This window comes from Vicugna pacos, chromosome 1 (genome assembly GCF_048564905.1).
Source record: "Vicugna pacos chromosome 1, VicPac4, whole genome shotgun sequence".
Lineage (NCBI taxonomy): Eukaryota > Metazoa > Chordata > Mammalia > Artiodactyla > Camelidae > Vicugna > Vicugna pacos.
This window is the reverse complement of record NC_132987.1, coordinates 84,372,929-84,381,662: the sequence shown is the minus strand read 5'-3', so window position 1 is coordinate 84,381,662 and position 8,734 is coordinate 84,372,929. Positions and strand designations below refer to the sequence as shown.

Here is an 8,734-nt window from a genome sequence, read left to right as displayed (position 1 = left end):
ACCTGAACTGCTACATGATATTTATATGCAACAAAACATGAAGAATATACAATGGGTTCTGGAGTCCGAACACTTCCTCCTCTCTAAGAGCTTACAACCTAACAGTTTTTTTTTCTTTCCATTTTTTTCTTTCTCCCTTCCTTCTTCCCTCCCTCTCTTTTTCTCTCCCCCTCTTTCAGTTCTGAAGATGGCTGGATAATGTGGGACTGCACCATCTCTCTCTAACCTGAGAGTGCTAGCCTGGTGTTCTGCTCAAAACACTCCACTTTCTTTTCCCCAGACTAACATGACCTCTGGTTGCTGTGACTGAGGAAGTAGCTTTAAAGCTTGTTTGGCAGGGAGCTTTTCCAGTCCTAGTGTCTCACAAGAAAAAGGACCCTCCCATTCATGCAGCACGGTGACACTTAACCGTGTCATTCCACTGCAGGATACAGCTCCTGCAGAAATCAGTCTCCTAATGTTTTGCAGTGTTAGAAATGCTGGCGTACACCCGAAATTAACACAACATCGTAAGCTGACCATACTTCACTTAAAAATAAATAAATAAAAAAAATAAAGTAGAATGTATTAAAAAAAATGCTGGAAAATAAAGCCATAAGGCATGGTGATATAAAGTGGGAAAATAGCAAGACAATAAAAAACCCATTATGAATGCCTATTTCTTAGAGGTTTCTGTTGATTGACAGTGACTGGTTGTCTCTCATATGTAAGAGTTAAGGAGGAAATGTGAAGATTCCAGAATAAGCGCTGGATTGGGGCATTGAGGACGGAGTGCGCTGTTAATATGGAAGGAAAGCTCCTCTTTGCATGTGAGGTGTTCTTTCACACTGCCTCAAGCGGCTCCCAGATGAGCCTTCTCGCCACTCCCCCCCACCCCACCCCCGGCCTTCTCTTCCCTGCTCCCGGGAGCAGCTGTGCTCTAGGCACAGGACAGCAAGGTCCCTGCTGTTCAACAGTCTGTACATGAGAAAAACAAGGTGGAAACATTCGCCTCTTGCTTCCACCATGTGAGAATTAAATGGGGGGGGGGGAGGAGCATGAAGAGATTTCGTGCTTTTTCCTAGTACTGTACTCCCCCCTACTGGTGAAAGCCTGTAACTTTTTTTCTCCCACCGATGCAGCTTTAAAAAGAAGTAATCGACTAGGTTTGTTGTTTCTGAACTCCAGGGAAACATTTGGTGTTTTCTTGCACATAAGGCATTGTTTTTGGAGCCTGACAAAATCTCCAAGGAATTCATCTTTTACTTTCTCACAGATTCAGTTCTGAAATATTCTTGTCCAAACAATGCCGTAGTGTCTGGGGAGAGTCTGCATTTATTTACCAGATGAGCATCTCTCTCCCAGTGTATTTTATTTTCCAACTAATTATACTTTAGAAGGAAGCTCTTTCAATGTTTACCCTAGGAGACTCTCTTTTCAGTCTCCCCAGAGAATGAACAGTGCAGATGTATTCCAGAATTGAGAGGTATCAAATTGATATCTTGTATCAAATTCAGCTGACCTAGAAAGATCCTTGTGACCTAAACTTGAGGCTATCCTACTTATTTCTGTCTTCTGAGGAAGGCTAAGTCAGAGGAAATGGGCTGTTCTAATGATTAACCTGAGAAACCCCAGAGGCGATGCCTTATTAGACTCAAAGAGGATTACTAAGCCCTGTAATATCTGCATAGTTTAACACTAGTGTGATTTTTGCATTAATATGAGCAGGAAGTAAGAAATCCATGTAAATCGAGGGAGAAAAAGGAAACTGACATTTGGATTCAATTCATCTGGACATTTTGATCAAGGCAGTGAGGTAAATAATTAAAACAATGTATTTACAGGCAGTTTTCGGAGTATTACTTGAAGACTGTTGCTGACCAAGTGGACTTGCATCATGTTCTATGTGCATAAATGTTTAAATGCATCCTTCTAGTACACTAATAATTATTCCCAACTCAACTCCCAGTTAATTTGGAAAGCTTGGTGTCCCCTTTCCACTGTTTTTCCTTCCTTCCATGTTTCGAATTGCATGTACACTTTCTCCTAAAACTAATACTGTTGTGGAGAGTATTAAAAGATGATTTTTAAAAAAATGTTAGAAGGGTGACTCTCACATAGAGATAAAACTGAATAGGTGTTACAGATTTTGTTCTACTTATTAACCAGTGAGGGTACCAGGCAGGTGTTATAACTAGTTCAAGAGAATCTGAAGAAACACATTTCTCAAACAGGAATATGGAAATGAAGGTGCAGATGGAGGCAAAATCAGTTTTCCCACAGTGGGGGAAGGGAAATCAACTGAACCTCTACAGGGCAGGGCACAATTTGTATGTCAATAGACAAGAATTATTTTACATTGTGACTACTTATCTTCAATTTAGAAAGTTGCAAAAGGGCTCAAGGACAATAAAAGACTAGAATCAGATAATTCTGAGAGCGTTCTCTAGAGCCCAGACAATGCATCTTCCAGGGAAGCAAAAAATTTTTCCTACAAGAGAAAATAATTTTCTGCTTGAAGCTCTTCCCTTTATCAGTTTTCTTAGAAAACAGGCAAATTTCCAGGCTCACTCTGCAACCCATAGGTGCCCATGCCAGATTCTTCTTGTTACTTCTCTTACACAGGATATGGTGAACCTGGGTATGAATTTGCATAGTACACATGGGAGATAGTCCATAGTTAGAGGTTTTCTTTTTCCCCCAATGAAGTTTTATTTAACCATGTGAAATATCTAATTTTTTCTAGTTCCTTAGCATTCATTCTATTCAGTTAGCAAATATTTACCAATCACCCATTTACCTGGTATCAGCTCTAAGAAAACAGATCTAGATCAGACAAGGTCTCTGTTCTCAAGGAACTGGAATACAACAGATACGAATTTGATTTCAGAAACTCAGAGGCACGATAAATACGTGAATGAAAATTACTGCAAACCATACCAGTAAACCAAGAATGCTAGAACCATCAAGTCATCAGCGGCTCCCGCCACCCCGCAGTGAAGACAAGCCTGCAGCCCAGTCTCTGCAGCCACTCACAATGGTGCACCCTGAGGGGACTTAGAATAAGAAAGGGCAGGATACTGGCTCTAGATAGCTTGGTGCTTGTCAAAGGAATGAATTCAATGAGCCCAAATGTTTGCTTCCTCCCATACATAGAAAAGTGCTATATTCTTTAACTTGAGATGCCTGGTTTTCTTTAAGTTAACAAGTAATCTATTAATGTTCCAACTACCTAGTCTCTGTTGTAAAGCTCCTATATATCCTAGCTCCTCCCCTACTTTCGGAGCAGTCCCTCAGAGCCATTTGAGGCTGTCATCTCGGGCTGAGTCCTCAGAATTGTCCACCGAATAAAACAACTCTCAACTTTTAGGTTGTGCAGTTATTTCAGTCAACAAATATCAACACATTTTATTTTCTTTAAATCAAAGGTATTCTGAATCTGAGACCCAGACGCCTGCTTGGCAAATCATTTCATCTCAGTCATTATCCAGCTTCCATGGGGTCATGTGAAGGTCCTAGCAGTTATAAAAAAGCAACATATTTGTGAGGGTTTTCTGTGGTCTTTGGTCCCATAGGGGAAATTGTGCCCATTTGTAATTTAGTAGGCATTCTGGCTACCTCATCCATGCAGGCTGTTCCTGCTTTTGGTTGTCTTTGACTAGGTTATCTTACATCTCCATAGGGATAGACGTTAACTTGTAGAGCACTAGTAATATTGCAAATGTTTCCTGTGTGCAGCCAAGCAAATGATTCTGGTTCAGAGCAATGCAAATGAATCTTGTCAGATAGAGAATATAAATCTCCGAAAGTCCAATTTCCATTTGAACTGGTTTTTGTATATCTTACTGATTCCCTCATTAATTATTGAGTTAAATAAAATCCTTAATGTATTCATCTTAGATTTGTGTGAGAGTCATGATTTTATCCTCTTTTAAAATGTATAGTCTTGTTAGAACAGGCAGATAGCTAGATATGAGCAGATAAAGGGGGACACAGACCAAATGGCAGGAATTGGGCAGAAAGGAGGGGCACAGGCCAAATGCAGGAAACCACACATCATGTGAGCAGCAGGGATCCTTGGGCAGAGAAAGAAAAGCTGGAATCTTTGGGCTGATAAGGGGCCACACCTTTTGACTTGGAGACCAAAGAAAGGTCAGAAAAGGCAGGAATTTTCAGTGTCCGAATGTAACCTTTTACTCATTATGCCCTCATTTCAATAAAATTAGCCTTGCAGATCAGAAGTACCCATCATGCACCGACGCCATGACACTTCCGATCCAGACTAAATAAGGACAAAAATCCCTCCTCCCTTTGGGAAGGTGGAGTTGGGATGATAATCAGGGAATACGACCCCAAACTCTTCCCTCCCCAGTGAATATTCTGCCCATTCATTTTTACACCTATGTAACTAACTTGCCAAAGAAACTCAGGGCAGCTGCTCACCTGAGCCTGCTCGCTCTCCCCTGAGAGTGTACTATCCATCCTTTAATATAATCCTCACTTTATCTTTTTAACCTCTAAGTCTTGTCTCTGAATTCTTTCTGGGACGGGACAAGAACCTGAAACACCAGTTGCACCTGTCGGCACCAGTCTGTCAACCAAAGAAATAATGATGGAGGCTGCAAATATGAAAAGAGTTTATTTAGAGTTCTAAGAATTGCAATTCAGAAACAGAAAGTAACCTTTAAAAATTGTACAAAATAAAAAAAAAGAATTGCAATTCTAGAGACACAGATTCAGGTAAACTCCAAAGTGTGCTCTGAGGAAGAGAAAGAGTCGGAGGCTTATAAAGGCAAAAAGCCATGAGGTTCTTTGTTAGAAGTTGCCTGGTGAGGACTGTGATTTCATTCTGGCATGACTCAGAAAATATTTGTCCTTAAGGAATCACAGGTTGTTTTAGTGTAGGGTTCTGATATGTACAGTGTGATGAATTATTTTAGAGTAAGGTTCTGGTAAGTATCTTGAGTTTCTGGCAGGTGTTCTGGATAACTTCATCAGATAAGAAGGTCAGATTCCATCCAGGCCAAGACATGCTAGGTCACACCTCCTTAACGGCCTCCTGGCTCCATTTTAGAGAGTTCTCTTAGCAACACTGATACCATTTTGGTTTTCCTTTCACAAGTCTCATGAATATGATTCTACTGAAGCGCACATGTCATGTGAAGTGGTTTCCAGCTTCAGTAAGGATGATATCCTTGCCAGGGATCTGCAGTTTTAGGGCTGCTGTGCTGTTGTGCAGGTTTTGCACTACTCAACTCTAGGAGGTGCCATTCACACAGACCAACCAGGAGTAAAATTTTTCATAGGCCACAGGTCTCTGTCATTAACTACTCAACACTACAGTTATAACTGCAGCTGGAGGCATTCCCCTCACAAATTTTATTTATAAAAACAGGCCTTGGCCCACGGGCTGCAGTTTGCCAACTCCTGACAGATGCCATGTTAGCATGTTGGCAGCCCCCTTGGAAAGCTTTAAGAGGAGGAGAAGTAGGGCCTCATCGTGTATCTTTCTTTCCCCTGTTCTACTCACTCCTCAAAAGGCGCTTGGTTTTTTTCTCTCATAATCCTCCAGAATAATTTTCTCGAAAAGGCTAGTCTTTTGAAAATGAAAGACAGGAGGCAAATTATCAGGAAATTTCACTTTGGTCCCATAATGTCCTTGAATCAAAGTACCAGAAGACTGGCTACCTTGATAGAAAAAAAAGAAGAAAAATACAAGATCAAAACACAGATTGAGATCTCAGTAAGCTATCCTGTCACCGAGATAAGACCTGCATTTTTCTATAATTATTACTTTAAAAATTTTCTTGATATTGTGAAACACTGTATGGTTTTCAAAGCACTTTTCACACGTACACAGATACAGAAAGCAAACAGGAAGAGACAAGTCAGTGGTGTCCTAGTCAGTGTTTTTATCGACCAGCAAAAGACTTAAGCTAGGTCAGAAAAAGCCATATGGCTTCAGCCTACTGCTTCTGGGATGCTTGCTCAGAAAGAAACCAGCTATTCTACAGGAAATCTGGCTACCCTTGAGACAGGAAGGGGGCAGGGAACAGTCATTCAAGGAATAACACAGCAGTTAACACCAGAATGACAAAAGATTCAAGCCCAGTAGGACTTGAGGCTCAAGATGATGGGACATTTAACTTCTAGTAGATCTTAAGCTTCATTATATGCTTATTGTACTATGTTAGCATGATGAATAACAAGCCTACAGGTGCCATGGCAGTCCCAAGGCTAGCCACAAAAGGTCAAAGAGTGGGAAATGGCCAACTTCCTGGGAATCCCAGCCCCTTCCCCAGGCTACTTAGACTGGTCCTTCCACTTATTAACATATAAAGCCACTGAGGCCATAAAAACTTGCAACGCGGCACCTCGTGACCACCGCCCCCTCTCTCTCTCTCTTCGGAGACGGCATGTACTTTGTCTATGGAGTGTGTACCTACTTTTACTCTAATCTGAGCACCCAACCCCCACACCTCGTGGCCTTTCTTCTTATCTTTTGAAACAGCGTATGCTCTATGCAGCATGTATCTCTCTAAATAAATCTACCTTTACTCAACTGTGGCTTGCTCTTGAATTCTTTCCTGCACAAAGCCAAGAACCCACACTTGGTGGGGCATGTCCCAGGGGCTCAACCAAAGCCTGGGACACGGCCCTCCTCACACCTCATGCTGTTGTTTTGTTGTTTTATACCACTAAATTTTTTTTGTGTGCATAATTGTCATTAACTTTTATTTCATGGGATACTCAACGTATGTGTGCCAACTACATCTCAATTTTTTCAGAATTAAATAAGGGAATGGTGTTAGCCCTGAATGTTTTCTTAGAGGTAATAGTTAATCCAGAGGTTATTATTATGCACATGAATATAAATCACCAAAGGATGAGATCAATATTGTTTTTATCTACTGAACAGCTAAGAGTTGGACTGCACCAAGTTAAGGATGCAGTATACCATCAGTCTTACGCAAGCAAAGCTTCCATCTCAGTGCCCTCTGAGGTCTACAATATACATTAACCATAATGACCTTGGAAGTCAAATATTTACCCAATTTTGTAAAGAAATTAGTATTATACCTAGTCCCAGTTGATGTGACAATGTGTGGCCTCTTAAGCTTATTTTTGTTTTTAATAAGGATTTGATGCTGCATCTAACCTTCTTCTGATCCTATTTATACCACCAGTTTTTAGGTTAGTTTGTTATACAGCAATAGGAACTGTGTTAGGAAGAAAACAAGAGTGTCTGAAGAGTTGTTGTACACAGAGAGTGAAGGAGAAAGTCAAATAAGATTCTACATACTGAGTTTTGTGGAAATAGTTTCATCATCTTGGTGAACAGGAAAGCGAATTGAAGAATTAAAATGTAGGCGAGAATATGAGCAGATGATCTTGAGTGCACTACATCTGGAATGTGTCTTAGTTCAGGCTGCTATAACAGAATACCACAGAGTGAGTGGCTCAAACAACAGAAATGTATTTCTCATTAGTTCTAGAGGTGGGAAATTTAAGATCAAGGTTCTGGCAGTTCCAGTGTCTGTATCCTTCCTGTTTGCAGTTGGCCATCTTCTCCATCTTCGTATGTCAGAAAGCAGAGGGCCAGAGGGCAAGCTCCTGTGTCTCTTCTGATCAGAGCACTGTGATGCTGTGAGTTCTAGTAAGATGCATTTGGTCTTCTTCCCTGTTCCTAGAGAAGAGCTCCCACAGCCCCTGTAATTTCCTTAGTGATAGAGCAATGAAGGTGTCTTTTGTTATTCAAAACAAGCCCCTTCCAACCACACCTGAGTTTTGTTAAAGAGGTGGTTTTTGGAAAGCCCCTAAGTTTGGGGACTGGTTCCCAGGAAAGCCAATCATGTGATTAGAGGGTTAAAACTTTCAATCCCACCACAATCTCCTGGGAAGGGAGAGGGGCTGCAGGTCGAATTACTCCTCCATGACCAACGATTTAATGAACCACACCTACATTATGAAGCTTTCATAAACATCCCTGAAGTACAGAGTCCAGAGAGCTTCCTGGTTGTTGAAGTGGAGGTGCTAGAAAGGTGGCGTGTCCAGGCAGGTCCCCCTTCCCACACACCTTGCCCCGTATATCTCTTCCATTTGGCTGTTTCTACACTATATCCTTCTATACTAACCAGTAATCTACTAAGTACAATGTTTTCCTGAGTTCTGTGAGTCATTTTAGTAAATTAATTGAACCTGAGGAGAGGGTCATGGGAAATTCTGATTTATAGCTGGTCGGTCAGAAGTGCAGGTGACAACCTGGAATCTGTGTTGGCATCTAAAGTGAGGACAATCTTGTGGGACTGAGCCTTTAACCTGTGAGATCTGATGCTATTTCCAGGTAGTTAGTATCTGATTTAGTTAAACTGTAGGACACCCAGTCAATATCCTCCAGAGAACTGGAGAATTGCTTGGTGTGGGGAAAATCTCACACATCTGGTCAAAGAAGTGTTCAGTGTGGGTAGTAGAAAAGAGAAGAAATGTAAGTGTGTTTTTCTTCTTTCAGGCAATAATCCCATTCCTGAGGGTTCTCCCCTTATGACCCAATCAGCTCCCCAAGGCCTCTACTTCTTGATACCATCACTTGGGGGTTAAACTTTAACATACGGATTGTAGGGAGACAGAAACATTCAGTTCATAACAGGATGTGTTGAAAATAGTGAATACATTCACAAAAGGATGGGTACAAGAATATTTATAGTATCTTCACCAGGTTATTCCCAAACTAGACACGACCCAAATGCCTACCAAA

General features: G+C 41.2%; 1 long non-coding RNA gene across 2 annotated transcripts in view; it reads right to left on the bottom strand.

The window, feature by feature from the left end:
* Positions 1-4,702: 4,702 nt before the first annotated feature.
* Positions 4,703-8,734, bottom strand: part of LOC140698040 (uncharacterized) — a 154,238-nt gene continuing 150,206 nt past the window's right edge. For both annotated transcript variants that reach the window (XR_012075433.1, XR_012075432.1), the window contains exon 4: positions 4,703-5,667. This is a non-coding gene — a long non-coding RNA (uncharacterized lncRNA). The remainder of the gene's footprint in view (positions 5,668-8,734) is intronic.